At 41.8% G+C, this 27,079-nt stretch overlaps 1 protein-coding gene across 4 annotated transcripts in view; it reads right to left on the bottom strand.

Moving 5' to 3' along the window:
• Wasf3 (WASP family member 3) overlaps window positions 1-27,079 on the bottom strand; it is a 124,203-nt gene that overhangs the window by 71,984 nt on the left and 25,140 nt on the right. For 3 of the 4 annotated variants that reach the window (XM_063232543.1, XM_063232544.1, XM_063232542.1), the window contains exon 2: window positions 5,948-6,041. The exons of the other annotated variant lie outside the window; for it this stretch is intronic. The gene's annotated coding sequence lies outside the window, so the exon portion shown is untranslated. The remainder of the gene's footprint in view (window positions 1-5,947; window positions 6,042-27,079) is intronic. 4 annotated transcript variants of the gene reach the window in all.

Below are 27,079 nucleotides of genomic sequence, written 5' to 3'. Positions count from 1 at the left end.
TACTCACTAAACTACAGTTAAAATGTATGAATGACCTAAATATTAAAACAAACACTCAATCTACTGCAAGGGAAATTAAGTAGAAAGCTTGAAGACATAGGGTATAGGCAGAGATTTCACGAACCAAACCCAGTCTGCATGGGAAATACCACAAAGAATCAATAAATGGGATCTCACTTTATTAAAGTTCTTATACAGCAAAAGAAATTACCAACAGAGTGAAAAGGCAACCTCATAGTGGGAAAAAATTATAGCCAGTGTCCCTGAGACAAAGGACTTTATCTAAAACATTTGAAGAACTGAAAAAAAATCAGAGCCCTAAATGCAAAGACCCAGCCCAGAAATGGGAATGTGAGCTGAATACACACTTGTTAGATCAAGAAATACAAATGGGAAATAAACACGAAAAAATGCTCAGCATCTCACAGATGCAAATTAAAACAACACTGAGATTCCATCTCACTCCAGAAACAATGGTCATTGTCAAGAAATCAACCAATAACAAATGGTAGAGAGGCTGTGGGAAAAAGGAGCCCTTCTCCACTGAAGGTGGGAATCGGTGTAGATTCTTCAAAAAACTAGGATTAGAGGGTCCCATTTGACACAGGTATCCCCCTTCAACACAACTATTCCTCTTCTGAGTATCTTCCCAGAAGAATTAAAAACATCACACCACAGTGATATAGGCGCACCTATGTTTATAGAAGCACAATTTGTATCAGCTAAATTTAGAAATATCCCAAATAATCAACTGAGGAATGAATAAAAGGATTTTTAATATAATGGAGTACTACTTTGCCATAAAGAAGGATAAACTCAAGACTACAAGTAAATGGATACAACTTGAGACAATATCCATAAGTGAAATAAACCAGACCCACACATATAAACATCACACTAAACACACTAGTGTGTGTCTCACTAGTGTGAAAAGCTGGAGGAATAAATAAGATCCAAAATGGACAATAGGGATTGTGAATTGGGAAGAAGCAGTTCAAAAGAGGAACTGTGATGGGGGATGGAGACAAGGAAGGAAAGGAAAAGCAAAAACATGTATACACACACACACACACACACACACACACACACACACACACACGAGAGTTCAGATAGCTACACAGCTAGTTTCTTAGTTCACTGAAAAGGAAGGTTTGTGCCAACACTGCTTGGACAGCGCTTCATGCCTCTCTCTTACAGTCTGAGTAACCACTCTGCAGACAACAATATGCCATGTATCATTTTTACTCTCCTATTACTCATTATGAAATTGTTTTATCTTCTCCTTAAAAGAAAAAAAGAAACAATTCTTTTTTCAGCGCTGCCGATTGCCCTGATTTTCAGGTACTGAACCCACGCCACACTGACCTTAGCGGCACCTGGTTAAATGGGTTATTCATTTCACATCAGTGAAGCTGAGCACTAGAATGCTTTCCGTCATTACATGGGGTTTGGCAGTTGGCAGCAGTCTCAGAGCAGCGACCCTCACCCACCTGTTGTCCACTGTGCCAACATAACAGATTGATGACAAGAACAGCCTGAAAAAACTATGATCTTTCTTTTCGAGATTTGCAGAACTAAAAGACACCTGTGCCTAGGCAGTGAGAGTCAGGTATCACTCACAGGACGCCACCTATTGTGGCGGAAGACCTATTAGTCTGGAAAAACCTAGCAATCGCCAAAAAAAAATTCACAGTCGCAGGCAGCTTCCAAATGACAGGCTTCGAACACAAGTCTCTGTACTGGGATGAAGCTGTCCTCCTTGCCGCAGCACCTCGGCTTTGAACCTCCCTGGCCTGAGGCTTGCTGTGGGCCAAGCATCAGACTTAGACCCGTCCTGCAGGTGAGCTGCAGTCCTCCCGGCTAGCTCACCCCATGGGTGGGTCAGCGGCTGAGGGCACCCGGTTGAGCCAGGCCCTCTCCCTCAGTCACGGTGGAGGCTGTCCTCGTACATCCTGCTGGCAGCAACCACCGAGTTCTGGTTGAGCCAGCAGGCTCTCACATGCGATATGTTGCTCCAACATGGAGCCAGGAACTCTCTTTCTCTGCCATCTGGGTACCATCACTGGGATGATTAAAAGCACCATTTAGGCTTCTGTGTGAAATTTAGCAGATGAAACTGCAGGACTTTAACAGGGATCTATACAAGTGGTGCATTGTGTGTGTGCTGATATACATAAGTAGAGACAGGAAGTTCCAAATCTGTCCAAACTGATGGTGCAAAGGACAGAAAAACGAAAGCTGTGTCTCAGATCCAGGTGGTGACAGGACGATGTGGGTACAGCCCAAATGCGAGCTCAAGCCAGGTAAGCTGCAGTCACCGAGCGATTATCTGGGGCTGGCACACCTGAAGGCTGAGCCACCCGCAAACGTAAAGGAGTGCACCTATGGGACACCCTCACCATCAGACTGCATCTGAGCAAGCAATGGCTCTGCGTGGCCCAGAATATGACTGCTATGAGGCTAAGACCATAGCCAGTCCACCGGTGGCAGGCACTAGGGCTGGAGGGCAGTCACTGTGGAAACAGCCAAGCTCACAGGAATGGAAGTGGCACAGAAGACAACCGCAACTCAGAGTAGCAGAATACCTGGCACTTGGAGGGACCATTAGAGCAAGAGGCAGTGGCACTGGAGAAGGGTCAGTGGCAAGGGGTGGTCGTGGTATGGAACACAAGCACCAGCCTTGTGCTCAGTGGGAGAAGACCTCATACTTCTCCACTCCATCACCGACATAGTGGCACACCTCCACCAGGGCAGAGCCCGTCAGCCTCCACACACAGTGAGCCCATGCAGCTATCAAGCAGGAGTTTAAGAGTTTGATTCACTACCTGTACTCACATTCTACAAAATACACTATTTGGATACCGTAACACTGATAGAACCAGTTTCCAACCTAGAAGGGTAGTGAATCACGAGGAGACTTCTTTGACCTTTACAGGAATGATGAAGATCTTCCCTTTAAGAAACGAGATGTCCTAAGAACCTGGGATAAGCCTGCAGAGCAATGGTGGAATCCAGATTCCAAGGGATGATTCCAGTCCCTCGAGGGGAGTTAAATCCTGCCTCTGCCACAGTGGCAGCTTTGACGGGAGCGCTGTGAGCTGCTAAGAGCTACAGAGGTTAACATCAATGATTAGTGGGACAAAGATCCCAATGCCAAACAAGGTCACATATAAAAATCAACTGGCCATAGATGTGGAGGCCTCTTTAGAAACTCTCTCTTCAGACTGAACTTAGTCCATTCCTAGTTGTATTTACCCTATTCAGGGTGTAGGAAGTGCTCTTCTGTCACTAGTCTACTGACGATGGTGAACTGAATTGACAACCTGTGTTCCTGCAGCCAGGCTCACTGCTGCACAGGATGGTCAGCCGCAGGTGTCACCTCCCCCTCTTAGCCTTGTTTACGGCATTAACTTGCAGAGTTGCCTTCTGACCACACAACAGGCCTGGGTGTTGTCCTAAAAACTCAATCCCAGCATGCTGCAGAGTTCTCACTGTTCCCCTCAACTCTCAGCTAGCAAGGCCACCTGGGATATGATTTCTTGATCCGAGTAATGGTTCAGGTTGTTAATTACACTACCCAAATGCTCTCATACTGCCTGTGCTATATTACTGAACATGCACCGAATTCACTCTAGACTGTAAGCAGAGAAATCTGCCACCAAATAGCTATTAGTATTCAAGTCCCATCCGTAGGATGGTTCCATTTCACTGACCCTTGCCAAGTCCCCACGGCAGGAAACAGAGCCCAGAGGGAGACCAGACCCCACAGACTGTGGAACGGGCCAAGAGTGGAAGCGGAAGGAAGCATTAAGGCTGCTTCTGTTAGTACCTGGGAGTCTGTGTAATTAACTGAGCCGGCCTGTTACCTTCATTATTGGCAGTCTGGCCATCAGCAAGAAGCCCGGGGCAGCTGCCTCCACGTTCCTGTTCTTGCTACCTGATCAGTGACGGGAACATGACAAGGTAGTAACGATCTTTGTCTCTGAGATTCGCAGAACTTAAACACCTCTGCCTAGGCAGAAGGACTGGATGTGACTCATCCAGCCTGTGGGAAGATGCCCAATAAAATCAACTGTTTTTAACTTACTAATAATTCATGTAAACAATTCTGGGGGAGATCAGGATAATTCCGGCCTCCTAAAACAAGCTCACATTCCCTCCCTTCTGTTTGCTGAAGAAAACGCTAGTCAAGGTGGGTAGAATTCCCCTGTCGGGTCACATACACTCAGTGACTTCTTTAACTACCAATGCAACATCTTAATACGGCCTTACTCAGGTCATCTACTTCTGGAGTGCAGCTGGGCGGCTTGTGTTTTAACAGATTCTGTCCACTTCTCAATGTCAGGAGTGCATGAACACTAAGTGACTCATTAGTGCCCTGTTGTGCTTTTAATCTGCAGGATCTGTAGTGACAGACCCACTCTCTTTCCTGGTAATAAGAATGTTTGCTGTTCTTTATTTCTAGTTAATGTGGCAACAAGTTTATCACATGTTATCTCTTCCCAAAAAAGTTTTTTTTCTACCTTTTTTTGGTCATTTTCTATGTAATCAATTCTGTTCTTTATTATTTCCTTCTTCTCATCCTGGATTGACTTTGCTCTTGAGTTTCTGATTTTTTCCTCCAGGACCTGGGATTGAACCTAGGGCCTTGGCCATGGTAAATCAGCCATGGTAAATCATGGTAAAACTATGCCACCAGCCAGGTCAGTTTCTAAATTCTTCAGGAGCAAGTTTGGGGCTGCTGTTTCAAAAATTTTGTTTTCAAACATAAGCAGAATTTAATACCATAAATTTCCCCTTAAGTAGTGCTTTAAGTGTTTCCCAAAGACTTTGATGTTTTGTTTTAAATTTTATTGAATTGAAAACAGTTCCTGATTTCTTTTAAGATTTATTCTTTGACGCACGGGTTTGCAGCATATGATCATTGATTTTTAAATATTTGGGGATTTTCCAGATAGTTGATACTGATTTTCAATTTACTTCCATTGTGGTCAAAGAATATAGACACATAACAGAAAGCGTGGAAATCAAACTCAATTTTCCTGTGGTCGGTCAGTACAATGATACATGCCCAAGGTCAAAGGGAGACAGGACTGCGGTAGAAGTCTTTTGGCTTCGGGAACAGTACTCTGGATACTACCTTGTGTTTTTTCTCCCAACCAGCTCAAAAGTCCAAAGTCTTGTTATTCTCTCCCTACTCTTCAGAAAGAAAAAAGAGGAAGATTCCACATGCATCACCTCGTTTGTTTGGAGCTCTAAGAAACAAGCGAGACAAATGATACCATTTGGCACATGAAGAAAAGTGATGCTCAAAGGAATGACTTGCCGTACTAGTCCGATGGTCTCATTGCTTTTCAATTATCCCCTCAAAGACAGAGCAATATAGATCACTAAAACCATCAATAATTCAACAAACTCATTTTAGCCACAGCTGGAATTATCACCAACTCAGTTCAGAGTAAATTACAATAAAGCTGACAAGCTTTAAAGTTTTTAAAGTCTTGACTGCTTAAAACATTCATTACTAGCAAGATTCTGGAGGGGTTTTCTGGGTTTACTTATTTATTTATTTTCCGTTTTGGTTTGATCTGGTTTGGTCTGGTTTAGTTTGAGACAGGATCTTGCTATATAGCCCAGGATGGCCTCCAACTCACTGTGACCCTCCTGTCTCAACCCCCTGAGTATTGGTATTACAGGCATGCGCCACCCACCCAGGTGGAGACTGCAGTTAGTAAGTCAAATTAGATGGCCATACGTACTCTTCAGACACCAAAAACTTAATATGAAATGAATACACCAACTCACAATTTTTGTCTCAAAGTCCTGAACTGTTAAGATCAAAAGCTCTAAAGTACCACCTGATATGCTATACTATTTCAGCTCAATTTCTATACTATAACGTCTCAGGAATTAAATGACTTTCAGGGTGAAAGGCACACAATCTTACCGTCTAGGCGCTGTCTTATCAGTTGCAGAGGTTTCCCTCAGGCAGCATCGCCGCTGTAGCTTAGTATCAGTAGTAACAGCAATCAAAATTAAAACTAAAAAGAAAAAATAAAAACAAAATTAAATACCAGTAGGCAAAATGGTATCCAGTCTTCAAGAAAGTTTTAAATTCAAATTTCACATTTCAACAATTTCACCAAGGGAGCTCTAATCCCAGAACTGGTTGTTTTTTTAATGAGTTTAAGCAAGCAGCTAATATGGTATGTGAATTCCTGTGTAATTCCAACTCCCTTTCCTGAAATAAACTCAGAAATTAACTTTAATAACTCATAGTTAGTAATTGCCGAAGGGTAGAAAACCAGTCAAGTATATTACAAGTATATTCAATTGAACTGCTCAGTTCATACATTCAACAACATATGCATTTCAAGCTTTGTTACTATTTACAGAATGAATTAAAATATTATCATTTATATAAGAATTATACCAGATGAGGGCATTTGTATTAATTTTTCTAATAATATTTAAATTTAATAAAAATATTGGTGATCATGTTATAAATATTTTAATGGCACATGGAGAAAACTTTATTTAATAAAGATTTTACACCTGCTGAAGAGACCTATAAGCATCTTATAAAGTGCTTCCAGGATACTGGATATTAGCAGCCAGGCTACAGAGCAATCCAACAGTGTTTGCCAATGTGCCAAGAACTCTGTTAGAACTCAGAGGTAATGAAAAATAGTTTCTTACAGTTATGATTTATTACAGAAGATTACATACAAGAAAAATATACTGAACAGGTGCTCATTCATGCAGCAGAACTTTACCAAGCATGTTGTGTGAGCAGCCCTTCCTCAAACATTAAATACACAAAACTGATTAAGAAAATGACTTCCTATTTGGGTGACAGATACTTGTAATTTTAATACAAACAGGTAGATGCAAGAACAAAGTAGACCAAAAGTAGGTTGAAGTATGCCAAACAGACGCAGGGAATTCAAGAATAAGACAAATAAGGCTTGGGGAAGGCGATTTCCAAATGGAAGAAAAGCAACTGAGTTTACCAGAAAGAACTTCCCCAAACATCCTAACTTACATGGGGCAGGAGGTTCTGGGAATGCCAGGAAGACTGCTGGCACTCTTGTGAGAATATGGGGGGACACAGCATCGGTCAGCGCTACTCTGTTTTATACCTGTCCTATTTGCTTACTCAAAATCAGAAGGCACACACAGCCTTCTTTCTCTTCCTGAGCAGCAGCCATACAGCACACTAAGTAATTAGCATAAAGTGACCTTATTTAAATTACCTCTTGGTTTTAGATTACTGAATCCGACTGCTTGAGTTGATGATTCTCCTTAGAGATGGTTACTCCCAGCTAACTATGGTTGTAACTGTGCCAAGGGACAAGGAATGTTTTCAACATTCTCGGTGTTTTCTGGCCAGTCAGTTAGGTGAAGGAATTTTCCCATCCATGTGAAAGGCTACAGAAACACTGCTTTTGTTGTTACTAATTTTTTGGCCACCATTTTGGTGAATACCAACCACAGGGCTACCATCTGTGGTAAATAAACTGACACACAGTTTATTTACTCTTCAGAGGCAGATAATATCTCCACCAAAAATAAAGAATTTAAGAAGCAGATGTCTGGTGCAGGATCACATTACTAGGAAAAAGCAGCATGAAGAATGAATCTGTCTGACTATGGAATGTCTTCTCTTAAGACTTCAGGCTGTTTCCTCTTGGACATATGCACACCCAATTTTATTTCCTACTGAGCTAGTGTTTCTAACGTTAGGTCAAGAACCATGAAGGTGTCAAAGAATTAACTAGCCTTATGTCAGAGTGGAAAGAACACCTTCGAGTCCTTTCACATTACACTCAAGGCTGGTGAGTGTAAAACACAGCACATCTATTCAGAGGTGCTCTACTGCCCGCCCAGGGCTGCACATTTCTTAGGTGGAGTCCCATCATTTTAACTCTGCTCCCGTGCATGCTGAACTGAGTAGTGATGACAGCACCCCCTTGTGGCCACCTTTGGGCTTGTGTGGGAACACGGCAGGAATGCCCACCTTTCGGTTCCAGGTTTCCTTCTGGCCCTTAAAATGCAACTTACTAAAGCCATCATTATTCACCTGTGGCTCTACCTTCTCAGTAAGTACATTTTCATTATGTGTCAAGCAGCATTTATGTACCTACTCTGAAATGACAGACGCCCCACCTCTACCAGCAAGCACCTCTTAGCCCTCTGAAAGAAAGGGCACATGTTAAAAAGCAGGTAGCATTCCCTAGAGCAGGACGAAACAGGTGTGCACACGCTGCAAGCAGAGCACAGAGAAGGGGCCTCCACTGGGGGGAGGACGCAGCGGGGAAGGCTGCACAGAAGCATAAACTGCACGTGAGCTCTAAGTCGGAAGATCCAAATTAAGACAAGGGATATTCTGAAAGGAAACAAATCTGAGAGATACAGATCTTGGCTGAGAAGTGGAAGGGGATGCTGAGATGTCTTCCAGGCATGGAGTAAGGAATATCCTGAGCAGACAGCTCAACTGAACGTCCTTCAGTGAAGCAAATGCCCACAAAGCCCCACCGCTCAACACAGAAGTTTCTTGCCACAAGCAGCTACGGTGGAAATGCAGACAGTATCACCAAGGAACTAAATTTTTAATTTGATTTCATTTTAACGAGTGTTCATGTAAATGGCAACAAGTACCTAGTGGCTACTACGTTGGACAGTACTGTTCTGAAGGCTTTGGCTTGAGTTAATTGGGTGTAAGGTCTTACAGCAATATCTCAGAAGCATGTTACTGACAAGGACAATGAACACACCAATGAAGGGAGGGACAAGCTGAATGACCATTAAAATCCCCTCAAAGAAGTTCACATTCTTGCCCATTTGGTTCCTGAATGATGTTTTAATACAGCAGCATCAAAAGGATCTTGTGCTACTTCCAGGTTTCAGAAAAACTGCTAAAAATAAATAAATAAATAAATCTAAATAAAAACGCTTTACACCATTCAGTGAAAAAAGTAAAGAAATACTACATAATGAAATCACAGAGAGTCACAATCTTGGGAATAATCACAGACCAAAGTCAAAACAGGATTTATAAAAAAAACCTGGTTAATTTTTTTATAGTCTGTTCCTAAAAATAAGGTGGGAAGACCAGACGGTTTTCATGATAATCAACACAAGTTTGTATAACTTCAAGTACAGATCATTCACCTCATAAGCAGTACAAATTACACTCAGCTTACATTTAATAGTGCACTGACGTGAAAGATGACTGAATATTTATCTCATGAGGGATCTAATTTTGTTCTATAGGGCATTTGATAAAGTCAGCCATAAAGTTTTCCCTAACATTAAGCCTGTTAATCTTATTTATCTATGGCATTTAAAGTCAATATGAAATAAAGAATTCTGTGACAGAAAAACATTTAACCCGAGAGCAGGTTGTGGCTAAATGACTCACTGCTAATCTGCCAATATTCTCCTAATCTGATTGGATTTGGATTTGGCTACTATTTTGGTCCCTGCCTTCTCTCTTAAGCCCCTACATTCCAGTTTTTACAGTGAGAATCTGCCATCCATACACTCACAGGTTGGTTCCCCTTCCGGTGGGCTGTGCCCTCCCCAGTGAGGCTCCAGCACTGCAGTCTCTTTACTCCTTCCACTAGGGGGGTCACCGATGCCCCCTACCCATTCACACACCCAGCTCTATTACAAGACTGTCACCCTCTGCTGACCACACGCCACTGTGAGCTCCAGAGACCTCAAATCTTAGAAGAAACATATGCCGAGCACCAACAGCAGGAATCTGCTTCTTCCTCTGTCTCAGGTGATATCAGAACTCAGCTCCCCACTTCATTAACAGTCCTGCATCTTTGACACAACAGCCCACAGTGATACAGAAGCGGCCCCATCTCTTGATTCAATGTATAAACAAACTTCTATTATAGACATAAGGCCACAGCAGCCTCAGGTCATGAGGCAAGGTCCTTGCCCCTACGAGCCGTTAGTTGACTGGTAGGAACCAAATACAAGTAACTAACAAGAAAAGGAAGAGATATTCTGTAAGTTAAAATAAAAACAACAGCCAGGTATGGCGGCATGTACTTATAATCTTAGCTACTGCAGAGGCTAAGGCAGGAGGACCACAAATTTAAGCCTAAACTAAGCAACCTGGTGAGGCCCTGCCTCAGAAATAATTAACTAACTAACTAACTAACTACCCTGAGAAAGGCCGGGCTGTACTTTGGCTGCAGAGGGCCTGCCTACCTTGTGCAAGGCCACTGGAAACTGACATGCACCTTCCATCCACGTGTCACTTAGTTTCATTAATAAAATCACATGAGCTTTCCCAGTTTTGAGTTCCTTGTACATTCAAAACTTATCCACCACAGACCTAAATACAAATACTTTCTCTTCTATTTAATAAACAATAATCGACTAATAAAATGACCAACTCCTTATTTAATATGACTTTGCAGAGATTCAGGACCGGCCCATACCTGTGGACCAATGGTCCCTGGCCAGAGAATCTAATAGCACTGAAAAGCTCTGGACACCGATTCATTCAGACACTTACTGACCTTCGACAGTACTGTGATTCTGAGCACAAATAAAAATGAACGATCTTTAAATTTGCTGTAATTTTGTCCTTTGACATTAGCTTCCTTCTATGCATTAGAACATAACCATGCAGCTACACACAGGAAGGTACTATAGCACAGGCTGGAAAGTTCTGGGCATGGGAAAGACGCATGCAGAGCCCCTGGAGGAGACCAGCTCCAGCTGCAGCACAAGGGGCTAAGATTTACATGTAGAACATTAACACCGGGACTGGGCTCTGTCTGAGATGCACACAATACACAGAATTCACATAAAGATAAATGTGCTGTCAACAGCAGGCAGCAGGGCTTGCCTCCGACGCTGTGTGTACACCCATCCATTTCCACAGAACACAGAGTCCCAAGACTGCAGCCACCAGGCCCCGAAGGAGCCTGGGACAAGCACCCCACTTAGGGAGGACCTCCCTCGGCACCCCTATCCCCTTCCACGGGCCTGGACAGTGCAAAGTCAGAAGGAGCTCCCAATTTGTAGTCCGGTCTTCTTTTTAAAAATCCCCAACACCCAGCACACAGACAACTCAGAAAACATTGGTCACATAAGTGAACTTTCTCAGGTGCTTAGGCTGAAACAAAAATCATAATGTGTCTCCCTGACCTTCAATCAAAGAAAGCTAGATAAGCCCTGCATTTAGTGACCTTGGATGACTCAGTGACTGTTACTTTTAAATGCCACATGAGCAAAAATCATGAATGTTCGAGTCAAAAAAGCAATTACTTCAATGAAACAGTTAATGAATTTCTTTGAAATGAGCATAAAAAGATAAAATAACTTGCTCATGATAGAATAAGGGTTCCAGCTTAAGGAAAGACTGGCAAACATATGTAAGAGGGCTGTTAGCGGCCCCATGGAAAATCTGCAGTCATCACACACCGAGCTGATGAGAACAGGGAAAAGAAAGCAGCGGGCAGGGCTCAGTGACCGACGCGAACCAACAAGACCCAAGCGCGGAGGAAGGGAAAAGCAGGCCCCCGGCCCGGAGCTGAGCTTCTGTCCAGAATCGGGTCAACAAGACAGACACAACACCCTTAATGGTTAAGAAATCCCAGAATTCTAGGATTTTTTAACTTCTATTTAGAAAGTGGGACGCTGTGTCCTTGGCTCAGCTTCAGGCATTTTTCTTGTTGCTCTTCGTCCTGTAAAGACGACAAACCGCGGCCACCAGAGAGGCCCTTGAAGGTCACAGTTTGAAACCTGGAAACAGATCCAACCATATGAAAAGATTCCCTTGCCTGAACTACTTTATGTTTTTCTCTCCTTTAATTACCGAATTCTATACCTGGAATTCATCTTTGCTTCAAAGAGATGCCAACAATAGCCTGTTTTAGAACAGAGAATGAGACGCATCAGGTAAATTTGTTATTAAATGGACTCTTACCTTTACATAGTTCAGTAACACTCTTCAAATACTTCTCTATTGATCAAAAACTGTGCAACACTCCATCCAGATACACATTAAACATTAATTTCCATTAATAAATGTGTATTTATTAGTTTTCAAGGGAAATCTGAGCATATACTAACCTGACTTAAAAACAGTCTCGGACTCAACTCCTCTACTTTTAATCATGACTTTCATGAAGCACCTTTGATTACAACAGTACCACCTCATTTACATATGATGAATTAATTAAAACAAAGCTGCTATTCAGTAGGCTCCCACTGCAAATGGCAAATTATTAATAACAACTTACATCTGTATCCATGGTGCCATTTACAAAAAGGCTTTCAATGAATCGTCTCATTTAATTCACCATAAGTCTAGACCAGCAAAGTAGGAAATGCTTTAACCACCTAAAAAATTAAGAGATGGGCTGGAAGAGTAGAAAACTTACTCAAATCTCTACGATGGTTCCCCTTCTAGGCCTACTTCCCAGCTGAATCAGAAGTCTTCTGGGGACAAGAACTGTGTGTCTCTTAATGTCTAGACATGCATGCATCAAACTGATGCCATCTGTCAAAGAACAACCCAGGAGATAGTGTTTCTTCCTAACTTCGGCAGCCAAGCATCACCCTCACTTTGGCTCCACCTGCCCAGCTGCAAAAACAAAGCCTCTGAAGTCATTCACAGGCTCCCATCATTAAACACAAAACAGTTTCTTTACGATGACTAACGCTGTCTTGTACCCCCGTCTGTCCCTCCCATACCTACCATGCACCATCCCTGTGACAACTGCATCTCTGTCACAACTACACTGTAGTATGTGAGCACCTCTCCACCTCTCCGCATTTTTACTTTCTGATTTAATTCACCTTGATTCTGAATATTCACCTGTTTCTGTTCAGGGGCCAGCACTCTCACCTTTCACTGCCAGCACTACCCTGCCTCTCCTGCACCTTCCTAATCTGTCCTCACAGCAACAGTTAAACCCTACTCAGAGCAGCTGAGCTTTCCAGAAGGGGTCGGGAAGGGGCGGTGCCTTCCTCTTACCTTCAGCTGACAGCAGGAGCTTTGCGCCTGGCTGCCTATCTCAGGAGAAAGTGCCATCTCCCCATCGCCCTTCTCTCCTTCTTTAACCTCCTATTTTACAATGGGTGACAACATCCTGGCCTAAAGTTGCAGTCAGCATCTCTTGGGTACCAAGGGTTAAATCCTAACATGATCAGGAAAACCCCGAACTGTGGCTTCATAATTACACTGACCCCTAAAGGTGGACAAAGAAAGGGCAGATAGTGTAGCTCAGACCGAGTGCTTGGCTAAAAGGTGGGAGGCCCTAGTTTAAATTCCCACACTGCCAAAAGAAATAAAGGAAATTACACATAAGTGCACAAAAATACTTAGAAAATTTGCCCAGTATCAGATGGAAACAACGAGCTGTAAGTGCTACACTGCAGGGTTCTTTTTAATTATTACCATGACAAGTTTTACAAATTCCAGAGTTAAGTTATATTTCACAGCTGGCTATAACACTAAACCTGACATAAAGATTTCATGTTCAATTCAACAAGGGACTTCAGGGGTTTTCCTCCCTGAGGATAAAGTGCAGTAATAGCCACTGTAACAAACAGGCCCATAAACTTCCATCTAGAGGGGCCTCTGCATGTTCAAAGAAGACTGAAAAACACAGTGACAACATTTTACAGTGTCTACACTCCGTTCTCCAGAGCCTCGGGTCAAACCTGAACTCACACTGTATCTAAGGTAATCAGGAAGCTTTGGGGCTCACCATGGCACTTCCAGATACTACAGCTGCACAAGAAGATAGAAATAAGGGGGAAACAGTCACCTCCCAGAAATGAATGGAAGATTTTAGTCGCCCAGGAAATAACTCACCACTAGTGAAAATACCTCTAGCATTAAATTCCATTTTTAAGTAAGCAGCAGTAATTATTTAATTAGTAGTTCCAGTACGATCTTGGAAGAAATATTTTCTGAGCACCAGGGATGACAGAGCAAAGGGGAAAAGAACAGAAATCTGGGCCTCAGCGACGTGAATATCGGGCCTGGATTGACCATTAAAAATGCTGAACCTTGAAACGGTTATTACTGTGTGAACCTCAATGTCCCCATCAGTAAAAATTGGCCAGGCAGGCATGGTGGTGCATACCTGTAATCCCAGCACTCGAGAGACTGAGGATCCACACTTCGAGTTTATCCATGCTGCAAGTTCGAGACCAGCCTGGGCTACAAAGTGAGCTCAAGGCCAGCCTGAATTGCATAGCAAGACCCTGTGTCAAAAAGGAAATAAATAAATAATAATAAAAATAAGAAAGTAAAAATTGGCCAATAAAACCTTGAAATATGAAGATGGAGGATGAGCCATTACAGGCAAAGAACACCACAAGGTGGCAGAGGCGGTTGCCTCTCAGATGCTCCTGAGATCAGAACGTGCACCCTATTCACAGGCAGGGAGAGAGGTGGGAAGGTGCCACTGCCACACCTGACATTTTACCAAGTGGCAGTGCGGACACCATTCCCTTTGCAAGAGCAGGTAACAGGCTCTTCTCCCTCAGTGAGGTTATGGTGGCACTGATCTGTCTCCAGCTGATAGTGCACATTCCAGGGGCCAGGGATCAATGTACTCGATGTCTCTGACCAGTTCATCTTTGATGTCTACAAAAAAAATAATAATGATGACGGCCAATTTACCCACCAAAATCAAAAAAATGTGGACCCTCCCAACAACAGGTGTTTTTGATACTTGAAATCCCAAGATGTATTTTACTTAAGAAAGTTCCATTTATGTTTGCACAGTTTTCTGTGAATAACTCGAGTTCTGCTAAGATGCAGCTGACTGTGTAAACTGGGAAGGCGCAAGGACATCACGACCCTGATTCCGTGCTGTCTTCCCCATCATCCACACCACTTGAAAGCGCTCTTTTCTTTCTTTCAAAGTCTGGAGGAGCTCACTCCCCCAAAGGCAGACCTCTGCTCTGCAGGACCCTCTAAATTAAATGAGATGGCACAGCACATTATTGTACCCCACTTACTGTACACCAAAGAAATACAGTGGCCACAAAGCTACATGCAAGCACAGGCAACAGACTGGAAATCAAAAAGCACTCTACAAGTCTCGCGCAATTTCATGGTCTATTTTCACAGCTACTGAGAAAAATGAACATTCCACAGTTATTTCCTAAAATAAATACTATGTAATTCAGATACCAAAAATGTACAGCTGCATCAGTTTTCACATATAACAAAGATCCAGTGCCGTTTTTATCACTCTCAATGTTTACAATTATTGACCTCAAATCTTTTTTAACATAAAGTGAGCAGCGATTTTTTAAAAAGCTATTTCAGTGCCAAGGGTGCACCCTTAAAATCCCAGCACTTGGGAGTTGAGGCAAAAAATCACCGCCAAAGTTCAAGGCCAGGCTAAACTAACTATATAGAGAGATCCTGTCTCAAAAAATGCAAAAATCAAAATTAAAAAAAAAAATGAAATCATGTGAAATGTCTTATCACATCTAAAGATACTAAAAAGTTAGTAACTCAACAAAATGATGGAATACCAACATACTATGGCCTCCCTCCTGCATAACTTCTAACTTCAGCATTTACCCCTCAGGGAAACACACACTGCCCATCTCTACCCAGCCACAAAGACAGCAGTCACACCACCGTGCACCACATCCTCACAACAAGGAAGGCAAGCAGGAAAGACAGAAGTGAGGGGTGACGGAGGACCTGAAAGGAGCCAGCACCCTGCAGCACTGTTCCTGACGGGAGGTAAAAGCGACACAGAGCAGATGACCACGCACAAGGAGACAGCAGTCCTGCTGGAACATCCGGCCTCGGACACTGCCCCACAGTGGAAAAGCATCCCACCCAGGTCACCCGAGCGCAGGGACTCCTTCCCGAGACACTGTTCTAGCAGCACTTACATCCTAGTTTCTCTGCTGGGCTGAAAAGTGAGGCAGGACTGTGCCTGCCCAGACCTAGGGCACTAGGAAGAGAACAGACGAGGGCACGGTCACAGACGCTGGCACAGCCTGCATGCCGCGCAGGGCTCTCCCCTCCCTCCTGCTTCTCATCCTCAGAGGAACCTATGAGATACACTACTTACGGCTTCTCTTACAGACAAGAAACCTGGACAACAAGAAGCCAGAGGCTGGCCCACGGTCCCACAGTATAAAATGGAGCTGAGATTCGAACCTAGAAAATCTGATTCCAGAGACTATGCTGTCACCATTAGCCTGCCCTCTCTTACTCACCGGAAATGAAGAAACCGCACTGTAAAGATGACTCTGGAAATGCGAAGCCATGCAGAATCCGCTCTACTCCCCTCACAGCCCACTCCGCTGTGTCCTCCCACTCGCTCTACAGTAGCTTCAGGGAAGCTGTTCACCCCCAGGAAGCCCGTTATGCACGTTTGGTACCTCGAAGCCACAGAGGAAGACAGAGGTGGGTGCTGTAAGCTCCAGTTGTGACACAGGAGCCCTTCCAGAATCTGAAACTGGATACCAGCACGAAGCTTCCAAGTGGCAGGTAAGGTGTTTGAACATCAAGGTCCATTCACAGAGGACACCTGGAAAAGTTCTGTCCACTGTGGCAAGTGAATCCCCTCTGATGGGATTACTGTAATTTCCATTTAATACTACTACACAGAGACGTTTGCTCCAGGACTGTAGAAAAGGCAGCATACAAACAAACCTAAGCAAAGTAAATGGGAATGTCAAGGCCTCCCTAGGAAAGTAGTAATCTACAGTTGTTTCTATCCTTGACAAAGTAAGAAAGACAAAGCAACGAAGAATTTACAACAGAGCTAAGAAGATACCAGCTGAACTAGTAACAAACTTTTAAAGCCCACACAGGTGACGGGAATTCACGGATTAGAATCTCACGGAGCCCTCACCCCAAGCCTGCACCTTCCTGCCAACGCTTTCCTGGGGCCTCTGTCAACTGCACACAGATAGTTCACTGAGACACAGGGCTGAGTTGAAAGACTCTCTCAGCATCTCTGAGCATAATCAGAGCAGAGAAGAATAGCTAGACACCAGGAAAAAGGCAGAAAAACTGAGAAAACCCTCTAAAAAAGAGTACAGAGAGTCAGACCTCTAAAAAGCGGAAAGCTACGCAGTGCAAAGCAAAGAATTCACGAGTGTCCAAAAAACTGACAGCCACGTTTAAAAACAAAGAAGAGGCGCCCTCTGCTCAGCAAGCTGGCAGCTCGGCTCCAAAGCATACAGAGATCCCCAACGTCCGCTGGAGTTCAGACCTGAGGTTCTGCTAGAAACAAAGTCCCGATCCCAAACCCAAACCATGAGGAGCTGGTGATGAACTGAATCTAACTAACGCTTGGAACCCTAGACCCTCAGGGAACCAAGGAAGGACAGGTCCTTGTCCTGATGCAGACACTCCTCAGTTCTCACCGTTCCTTTACACACAACGTCCTGCGTACAATCAAAAACTACGCAATACAGTGAGAAGAACATGACACCTTTCTAAAACCAAAACAGTGCCAACAAGGTATGATCCAGATGTTACAATCAGCAGTGTTACGATGATAAACGTACTAAGAGGACCCAGAGGGAGGATGAGCTGGTAACATAAACAGGTACAGATGCAGCAGAGTTAAACAGGAACTGAACAGGTGAACAGCGGTGACGCCTGCATCTCGGCATTTACAGCAGCACAACTCAAAGCGGCTAAAGCCTGGAAGAGAAAATGTGGTATTTATACATCACGGAGTAATATTCTGCATAAAGAACAATAAATTTACACAAGAGAAACAGTCTTATAGGAAAATGGACGCTTCTATAGCAATAATGTCACGGGAAATAAATCAACATACAAGCTTAAATATTGCATGGTTCCTCACACATGAGAAGTCCAAAGTAAAGTAGTTCAAACAGCAAAACAAAACAACAAAATAATGGGTTCAGGGAGAAAGATGCTTTGGAAATAAGACAGAGATCCAGAGCTATTTTTTACATTAAGTAGTCAGGACACAGGTATGTAATTACCACATTAACCACAGGGACCTGTGGATTGGTGCTATACATCATATCTGGAAATTTGGAGACATTATTTCTTTTTTTCTATTAAGTTCATCAGTACAATTTAGATATGCATAATGACCATTCATCACAGGAAATCTGTCCCTGTACATGATACATCTTGGGTTTTTTCCCATTCCCCTCCTCGCCTCAACACTCCTTCCCCTATTTACGAAAGCTTTGTTTCCACTTTTCCCTTTCTCACGTTTTCTTTCTCTTCTTCCCTTCCCCTCCCCTTTCCCTGGCTCTCCTGCCCATCTGAACGTCTTCTTCCTATTTCACCTATTTACAACTTGGTCCTTATTTACACTTTCGACTTCTCACACCAGAGGAACTGCCGTACTTACATGTGTTCAATTTCTTTCACTTAACAGTATGTTCTCAAGGTGCCTCCACTTACCTAGAAATGCCCCAAGATTATCCTTCCTTGGGACTGAGCACCGTGCCATTGTATAAATGAAGCACATCTTTATCCATTCATCGCTGATAAACACTTGGGCTGTTTCCAAGATTTAGCAGTGAAAACTAGGCTGCGATAAACATGAATATGCATGTATCGCCGTGGTATGCGGCTTTTAATTCTTTCATACAGATGCAAAAAAGGGGAACAGCTACGTCCAATGGGACCTCTAGTCCTAGTTTTTTGAAGAATCTCCACACTGATTTCCAAATGGGAGACGGATAGGGAGGGAGTAGAAAAGAAGGTAAAAAGATTAAGATGTGTTACTAACATGTACTAACTCCCCAGGGTGAACGTTACCGTTAGGCACTGCAGGCCTGTACTAACAAAAAATAAACAGGTGAACAGAAAAAAACAGAAATAAATTAAATCTCAGAAAGAATTCATAACTTAGTTATGAACTCAGCCTTATAACAAACAATACAGAAAAGGTTTTTATGATTTGAAAAAAAGGGGGAAAAAAAAAAACTCCAGAAAAGACAGAAAATAAGACCAAAGAAATATCTGAAGAAATGTCCCACATGACATTCTACACAGAAGAAAATCTCCACCAAAAGACTTCTAGATTTAAACACCAAATTCAGTGGCATTGCTGGATACAAAGTCAGCACTAACATTCAATAGGCTTCCTAGACATGAAAAACAAACTCACTGAGAGAGAAATCAGGGAAACAACACCTTTCAAAACAGCACCCCCCCAAAAAAACCCTGAAGTAGTTAGGAGTCAATCTAATAAAATATGTAAAATAGCTCTACATTAAAATCTACAGTACTCTGAAAAAGGAGACTGAAGAGGATGTTAAAAAATGGAATGTATCCCTTGCTCTTGAAGAACCAACATAGTAAAAATGGCCACACCCTAAAAATTGTTATACAGATTTAATGTAATCTCAATCAAAAAACCATTATCATACCTCACAGAACTAGAGAAAATACTCCTAAAATTCATTTGGAACCAGAAGGGACCTAAAAAAACAAAAAAAATTCTGGCAACAAAGGAAAGGCAGAGGGCAACACAATCCCTGATTTGAAACTATACTTCAGAGCTACGGTGATAAAAACAGCATGGTACTGAGGGGGGAAAAAAACAGACTGAAGGATCAAAGAATTCAAAAAACTTATACCTCCTAAATTTAAAAACTCAGTACAAAAATGGGCCTCTGAAATCCTTACACACTTCCCAGAGGAAGAAATACAAATGTCAAATAAATATATGAAAAAATGTTCAACATCACTGGTCATTCAAGAGATGCCAACTAAAACAATCCTGAGACTCCGTCTCACTCCAGAAAGAACGGCTGCTGTCAAGAAATCAACCAATAACAAATGCTGGAGGGGCTGTGGGGCAAAAGGAACCCTTCTCCTCTGCTGGTGGGAGTACAGACTGGTGCAACCACTGGGGAAATCAGTGTGGAGATTCCTCAAAAAACTAGGAGTACAGGTAAGACCCAAAACAACAAAAACAATTCTTGGCAACAAAGGTAAGGCAGAGGGCATCAAAATCTCCACTTGCAATTATACTACACAGCTACTGTGATAAAATCAACATGGCACTGGATTAAAAAAAAAAAAAAAAGACTTGAGGATCAGTGGAAACAGATTAGCAGATGCAGAAACAACTCCAAACATACTCAGCCGCCTTACCTTTGACAATGGAGCCAAACATGTTCAATAGAAGAAAGCCTCTTTAACAAATGATGCTGGAAAAACTGGCTTTCAACATGCCAAATGCTAAAACTAGACTTATGCACTAAACTAAAATCAAAAGGGTCAAAGATCTAAGAATTAAAACAGAACAGTAAAATCTTAAAGACATACATTTGTGTAGGCAGAGACTTTATGAACAAAACCCAGGCCACACAGGAAATAATACGAAGCATCAACAACTGAGATCTCTCATGTTATTAAAAAGCTTTTGCAAGGAAAAGAAATCACCAACAGAATGAAAAAACAACCCACAGAATGGGAAAAAAATCTTAGCCATTTGTTCATCAAAGGACTAATATCTAGAACATATAAAGAACTGAAAAAAATCAGGATTCTAAAACTTAAAGACCCAACCCAAAATTGGGCATCTAAAATATCCACTTCTCAACCGGGCGTGGTGGCTCATGCCTGTAATCCCAGCACTCGGGAGGCTGAGGCAGGAGTATCATTGCGAGTTTGAGACCAGCCTGGGCTATAATGTGAGCTCAAGGCCAGCCTGAACTGCATAGCGAGACCCTGTCTCAAAAAGGCAAAAAAAAAAAAAAAAAAAAAAAAAAAAAATCTACTTCTCAGATGAAGAAATACAAGTGGCAAATAAATATATGAAACAATGTTCAATATCACTGATTATTTGAGCGATGCAAATTAAAATAATGCTGAAATTCCATCTCACTCCAGGAAGAATGGGCTATTTTCCAGAAATCAACCAAAAACAAATGCTGGCAGCACTGTGGGAGAGAAAGGAACCTTTCTCTACTGCTGGTGGGAGTGCAGACTGATACAACTACTGTGGAAATCAGTGTGAAGAGTGCTCAAAAACCTAGGATTTGTTTTCATTTGAGGTGTTCCTCTTCTTGATTTCTTTCCAATGAATTAAAAGCATCCTACTGCTATAAAAAAAATGCCCATCAACCAAGAAATGGACAAAAAAGATGTGGTATATTTTATACAATGGAATACTACTCAACTATAAAAGACTGACTTGAAGCTTTTATAGGTAAATGGATGAGACTTAAGACCATTCTCGTAAGTGAAATAAATCAGACTCACACGTGTAAATACCATATTGTCTCCCTAGCATAAGAATCTGAAAGAGTAAGAAAGACCCGAAATCCACAATACATATTGTGGAAAGGTAAGAAACTGCTCAAAAGGAAAAAATAACTGGGACAGGAGAAAGGAGAAAAGAAGAAAGGGAAAAGGTATGAATTTATGCATCTATGTACATAAGATGGGGACGATGATTATACAGCTAATTCTACCAGTTCATGGAAAAGAACAGTTAATATCATCCTTTTGATCAGGTTTGCATGTCTATATCCAGCAATCTAAGCAACCTTTTTGTAGATAATATGCAATGTAACAGCCATTGCTAAATTCCTACCATCTTGTTTTGAAAGCCTATATTGTTACTGTTTCGACTTGTTGTTGCTGCAGTTGTCTTTTTTCTTTTCTGTTTTTCTTAAACACAGTGATACCTGTGCACCCATGTTTCTAGAAGCAGTTTGTAATAGCTAAATTTTGGAAACAGCCCAAATGTCCATCAACCAATGAATGGATTAAAATTATGTTGGGTTTTTTGTTTGCACAATTGAGTACTACTCTGCTGTGTAGAAGGATTAACTTGACACATTTATAGCTAAATGAATGAACCTTGAGATCATAACATAATATTAAGTGAAATAAATCAGGACACACGTCTGTAAATACCACATTTTCTCCCTGGTATGAGAAATTGAAAGTGTAAGGAAGAACCAAAATGTGTAATACTATGAGATAGGAAGAAATTGGGGAAATTCAAAAGGGGACATTGGGGAAGAGGCAGGGAGGAAGGAAAGAGAAAGAAAACACATGAGAAAAGAGGGGTACATCTGAAATAAAGCCTTGAAAATAAGGAGAGGAAGCGGGGGTGAAGGGAGGGGAGGTTGACGGGAAAAAACAAGTAAGATATAACACGCACAGGAACAAGTTTCCCATGATGAATGTGATCACTATGTGTATATAAAACTGTACCAGTAAATTCAACCAAAAAAGTCCTAGAATTTTCCAAATATGATGTGTAATACCAACACACAGGTCCAGGAAGCTCTATCAATGCCAAAGAAGGCAGGCACAAAGAAAATCGCACTAAAGTATATCACAACCAAAGTGTCAAAAAGAAAAAATATTCAAAGGAACCAGCAGAAAAACAGACATATCACTGTAGGAAACTGCAAGAAGGAAAACATCTCAGAAGACTAGCTTTCATAAAAATAAGAATACAATAGACTGGCATGTTTAGAATGCTGACGGAAAGGGAAACAACTCTCACACAGATCTCATTATCCAGCAGAAAAGATGTTTTTAAAAAGCCCGTGCACAAGCCTGTCACAAATGTTCACAGCCGCTTATTCCTAATCCCAAATTATTATTTGGGCAGATGGCTGAGCAAACTGGAATATCCATACCAGGATGTACTACACACATCATCAATAAAAAGCAATAAACTGTGGGTATACACCCTGGCCAGATCTTAAAGACATGCTGTTAAAGGTAAGGATAAATCTGAGTATTTTACGATTCCATGTAAAACCCACGCTGACAATTATGACTAACAGAGATGAGGAATTAGGAACAGGAAGCGTGTGATGGATGCAAATAGGAAGAAGAATGTGAAGAGCTTTTCAGTGAAACCACTACTGTATTTAGATTGTTCCAATAATTACATGAAACTACACAGGATAAAATTACGTACATCTGACACACATACACACATGAATGCAGTGTAAAATACAGTAACTACTGAATAGGTCATGGGTACGTTAGCTATAATGTGCCCATGTCAACTTCCTGATTCTGACATTGTGTACCTTGGAAAAGATGTCACCATTGGGAAACCTGGACAAAGGAGACCTGGGACTCTAATTTTTTGTAGTTTCCTGTGAAACTATAATTTTTTTTTTTTTTTGTCTTTTTCGTTTTTATTGGTACCAGGGATCAAACTCATGACTGCCTGCTTGCAAGGCAGGCGCTCATGCCGCTGAGCTAAATCCCCAGCCCCAAAACAATAATTATTTTAAAGTCAAAGGTCTACCTGTAAATTAAAGAAGGCAAAATAAACTTTTTTTTTTCTAAACTAAAGCTGAGCAGACTCACTACAAAGGATGCACGAGTTCTTCAGACGGATGAAAACGACACTCAGCAGGAAGCCAGACAAACACAAAAAAGATAGCAACTTGTACGTTTCTCGTTCAATTAGTATTTATTAAATATATTTCTATTATAACAGTTCCTATGACAAGTGCCTTGGAAATAAAGATAAAATAATCATACAACCTAGCACACAAACCTACTCAACAATTATCAATGCTGAAAACTCTCAGTCACCAGAGTGTTTCACTGGTGGCTGTTCAGGAAAGGAAGCTGTCATCGGGAAAGAGTCCTCCCACAGCAGGATCTGAAGAACAGGCAGGAACAGCGATCTAGTCTGACTATATAGCACAGCCACAGAAGCACGAGAGAAAGACACGTAAGTGGACCACAGGAGTCTAGACACCCAAGAATTGACGGAAAAAAACCCAAGAAATGGTGGAAGGTTGGAGGGTAGAAAGAAGCAGCACAAAATTAAAGAGTTCAAATGAGAGGATTTGGAGACACTAAATTTACTTAGAAAAGTAACAGAGGAAGTGTGTTTTAGGAGCAACTTGGCAGTATGGACACCATGTTGGAGGAAGGTGACACAGACAGCAAGACAGGGCAATGGTGAAATGGCCAGAAAACAGAGGTCATAAGCTGCGGCCAGGGCCCGCGAGCAGCATGCACAGATGAGAGGAGCGCACACCAGTCAGGATAAAGAGGAAAGGAGAAAACCAAGGGTCACTGCCACAACTCCACCTGCGTGCCGAAAGAGATGTAACCTTAATTTACCTCAAAAGGGAACAGAGCAGCAGGAAGCACGTTTTGATAGGAAGATAATAATTAACTTTTAGAAATGATGAGCTTGAGCTACAGGATGAAACTCCAGACTCCTAGCAAATGCAGAGTCAAAGCCTAGAACGGAGGTCACAGATTATCATCTCTGGCTGCAATCAAGTCTAAAACAGACCTGCAAAAGACAGTGCTGCCAAAGGGAGTCAAAGCAAAAAGGGAAAAAAACAGCATTAGGCATCAAAGCTCGGAGAAAAGGGTTCTTTTACAATTTATACTTTAAAATATATGATTATACTTTTGTCAGTACATTCTAAATCCATGCATTATTTAAATCATTAAAACCTATTATTCTTCTAGTAATATAACCTAAAGGAATAAACACAAATATGGGCAAAGATTTATGCACAGAACATTTTTTCAGTGTTGTACATAACAGTAAAATACAGGATAAAATATACTAAATAAAAGAACTAACCTACAGCAATCGTACTAGATCTACACAATAAATTATTAGTGCAATTTCCTATGTAGTATTTTAGGACACTGCAATTATGGGAAAAATCACATGACATGACACTAGGTGGAGAAGTGTGCAAAGTCACATCGAAGGTGCTCATTTATACAAGAAAGCTTACTCAACACCTACTGAGTACTAGCAGGCAAGGCCTGGGATAAAGTGCAGTAAAAAGACAAGTCCTTGTTTTAATGAAACTGGGATTCTATAGGAAAATAATGCAAAAAGATGAAATACATAAATCTGCAGGAGACGCATATGAAATAAATGCTAAGGCACACAGAGTGATATAGTGAGAGGATACTATCAATTACGTAAAAATACCTGAAACGGACTTAAGACACAGGATCAACAGTTAAAAATGCCTGAAGATGCAGCGTGTACAGTAATAAAGAGCTTGCCCACGAGTAAGCGTGAGGCCCCGAGTTTGATCCCTAGTACGGTCAGAACACAACAGAAACTCTTGGCTGCAGCATGTGATACTTTTGCCAAAGTGGATCACATACTAGTCCACAAAGCCTGCTAAAATAAATATTAAAGAATCAGGGGCTGGGGATTTAGCTCAGTGGCATAAGCGCCTGCCTTGAAAGCAGGCAGTCGTGAGTTCGATCCCTGGTACCGATAAAAAGGAAAAAGACAAAAAAAAAATTAAAGAATCAAAACTGTCCATGTATACTATCAGGCAAGGTTGCAATGAAAGCAGAAATCAATGGAAGTGTAGAAATACCTGAAAAATTAATAACACACTCCTAAACAACCAATGAGTCACAGAAAAAAATTTTTTTAAATTTTCACTTCCAAAAGTTAATGATGATGTCTATACAACTCACTGGACCCCCTGGGATACTATGAAAGCAGTCCTAAGAGGGAGGTTCACTGCAATCAATGCTCACATTAGGAAAACAGAGCAAGCTGAAATAATCTTATTACCGCAAAATAATCAGTAAGTACAGTAGAGAGACAACTCATACAATGGGGAAAAAAATCTGTCAGCTATTCCTCAGAGGACTAATACCTAAAAGATATACAAAGAACTCAAAAATATTAGACCACTTAAAAGACCCAATCAAGAAGTGGCAAGCACAATGACCAGAAACTTCCCAAAGGGAGAAGCAGAAATAGTCACCAAATACAGCAGTAGGTTAAAACTGTTCAACACCTCTGGCCACTGAGAAAGGCAAATCAAAACAATGCTAAGAGTTCATGTTACATCAGAAAAAGAGAAAGCAATAGTAAAGAAATCAAAAAATAACTTATGCTGGCAAAGCCATGATGAAAAAGGAACTCTTCTACATTGTTGGTGAGAATATAAACTAGTACAGCCATTATGGAAATCAGTATAGAGAGTTCTCAAAGAAATTAGAAATTTCACATAAAAAAAGAAATTTCATATGACCCACCTATCTCTCCCACTTCTCGGTGTCTTCCCCAAAGAGCCCAAGACATGATCTTACAGCAATATATGCATACCCATATTTACAGCAGCACAATTCATAATACCTAAACCCTGGAAGCAGCTTGAATAGCAGCAGATGACTGGATATTCAAGACATCTGTAGGAAAATGGATATACTTGGAAAAATAATACTAAGTAAAATAAATCAAACAAGCTTAAACATTGCATGGTATCTGTCATCTGAATAAGGCAATGTACAAACTATATGCCATAAAAGATGGGTAAGAAGAGAGAGCAGGTCTTGCAAAAGAAGGGGTTCAGAAGACCAAGGGAAAGGGGAGAAGGGAAAGAGAAGGGGACGTAAATAGAATAAGGATAGGCCATACAGGACATAATAACGTCAATGAATATAAACCCTGTGCATCACACACATGAGCTGAGATTCATAGTATCAACAGGAATCAAATGGTGAAAGGGGTCTAAGGAGGGCGGACAGCAGGGGAAGGGGATGTGTGCACACAACCGCTCCCCAAGGGACCTGTAAACTGCATGTACTACAGACATGTACTAATACATTTTAAAAATTCAACTGTCAGAATTAAATATTTCACACTAAGAGATTAGTCAAATAGAGCACATCACGAACTTCACTAAACTACAGTAAAGCGAAGTTTACCCATCCAGGACAATCTAGAAGCATCCTGACACAGAAAGCAGAACTCCTCGCTTCCTGAGGTCCTTCTGAACATCTCCACCTCTGCTGACCCCACACCAGGTAGCTGCAGCTCCTGAACTGCTTCCCTCTTCAGTGACGCCTTTTCCTCCAGCTGACAGTCTCACCAGTTAGAACTCCATTCTACAGTGATGGCTGAGCGCACCGCAGGAACACCGAACAGCGAACCAGGCAGAAAAGAAGGGACCTACCTGGAAGGAGGACCACGTGCTCAAGGCACCAGCCCCAGGGGCTTCAGTCTCACTCACAGCTTGGCCCTGGTCCTTTCTCTTCTCTCTCCACATTTGCTTCCAGCCTTGGGGCTTTAAATGGCAACCTTCAAATTCCATCTTCATC

This window comes from Cavia porcellus, unplaced genomic scaffold (genome assembly GCF_034190915.1).
Source record: "Cavia porcellus strain 051 isolate PalLab524CR breed Dunkin Hartley unplaced genomic scaffold, mCavPor4.1 scaffold_21, whole genome shotgun sequence".
NCBI classification, from domain to species: Eukaryota; Metazoa; Chordata; class Mammalia; order Rodentia; family Caviidae; genus Cavia; species Cavia porcellus.
This window is presented reverse-complemented; position numbering and strand designations above follow the sequence as displayed.